Genomic DNA, 1,775 nt, shown 5'->3' with positions numbered 1-1,775 from the left:
CCCAAGCTTGCTTGAGGGCTGTGTTTCAGGGAAACTAATCTCTGCTTCCTCAGAACCGCTTTGATCCAAATCAAGAAATTTTCCTTTTGAGCTCAAGTCTCTTAAAAGCTCATTTGTTTCCAAATGTTCTGATTCTAACGCATCCTTTGACTCGCCAAGGGTTCTCTTAAAAAAGAAATAAAAGAAGATTGTGATTCCAAAGACAGTACAGAGCTGCTTCATTCCCTCCTTTACGTTTCTTTCTGTTCCTACTCAGCCAGCCTTAGTGCTCGCCTCACACTGGAACTCTGATCTGTTTCAAAAAGGTACCTGGGGGGTGCCTGGGGGGCTCAGTTGGTTAAGTGTTTGCCTTTGGCTCAGGTCATGATCCTGGGGTCTAGGATGGAGCCCCACATTGGGCTGCCTCCTCAGTGGGGCGTCTGCTTCTCCCTTTCCTGCTCTCCCCCTGCTTGTGCTCTCTCTCACTCTCTCTGTCAAATAAAAAAGTAAAATCTTAAAAATAGTAATAATTTAAAAAAATTAAAAGGAGCGTGGGACACTTCGTACTTAAATAACATGAATCATGCATGTGCCAAGTTTATTCTTGGCCTCCGAGCAGAACCACACAGCAAAACCCTTCTTCTAAGTGGCACTGGTCATCTCCAAGGATGGGCGAGTCACAGTCACTTCTCCTTGGACCACAACTGAGTTCTCCTTCAGGGGGAGAGCCTACATTACTATGATCACGCTGACTCTGTTCTAAGACAAGTGCATTCCAACTAACCCCTAGGAACTCTTTCTGTCAGCTCCTCTGCACACCTCCCCCAGGAGGCCTTCCCTGACCATCCTCCTAGCTGGGCTAAGTGTCCTTGATTTTTGTTTTGTAAATATCTCCCATGCATCACTCAATCACTGCACTTAGGATATTGTTTTATGGTGTTCATGTATCAGTCTACCTCCCTACACACCCTAGAGCTCCTTAAGAAATGGACTGTATCTTATTTGTATTATCCCCATAGCATGGCAAATGGTGAGCATTCCATGATTCTGAATGAATGAAAGAACAAATGAACGAATGAATGAATAGATGAATGACTTAAAATTACTACTTACTAGGGATGTTCCTGACATGACTGACTGGGAATCAGTCGGGGTAAGTATCTCCCCTGCACCTGACATTCTTCTTTGCGGAGTTTCCTTTAGAGAAATATTGACCATAACCATTAGCAGTTCACTCTGTTTCCCATTTTAATTTCCTAGTGCATGAACCTATCAATGAACAGTGCAATACCTGCTCTGGTTCCTTTCCACAGGAATAAAAAGAATTTCATACTTCTGGGAACGCCTGTACCAAATCGGAAGCATAGTGATGCCAGGGCCTCTCACCTTTCCAGGAATAATTTAGAGCCCTCTAACTCACTTTGTATATATCCATATTCCCACAGGCAAGCAAAATGATAACCCAGGCATTAACAACAATTCTCATAATGTAAATAAGGACAGAAGCAGCGGTTTAGTGGTTAAACGCGTGGGCTTTGTAGTCGGTCTCTCCTAGCACCCAATCCTGGTTCCACCACTCACTTGCTCTGAGAACTTGGACAAGTCGCTGTACCCTCAGAGTGCATATTTCCACACAGGCAGGATAAAAGCAAGAACCCTAAATTCCGGGGTTGAGTTGACCTATGTAAAATGTTCAGTGCAGCTGCCGCAGAGGGCTTGAGAAAGGCAGCGATCGTTTACAAAGTTTAACAGCCTTCTAACATAGTCTCTCATTCATTTTTTTCAGCAACCTGGGG

This window comes from Meles meles, chromosome 18, assembly GCF_922984935.1.
Source record: "Meles meles chromosome 18, mMelMel3.1 paternal haplotype, whole genome shotgun sequence".
In the NCBI taxonomy this organism is placed as follows: Eukaryota; Metazoa; Chordata; class Mammalia; order Carnivora; family Mustelidae; genus Meles; species Meles meles.
This window is presented reverse-complemented; position numbering follows the sequence as displayed.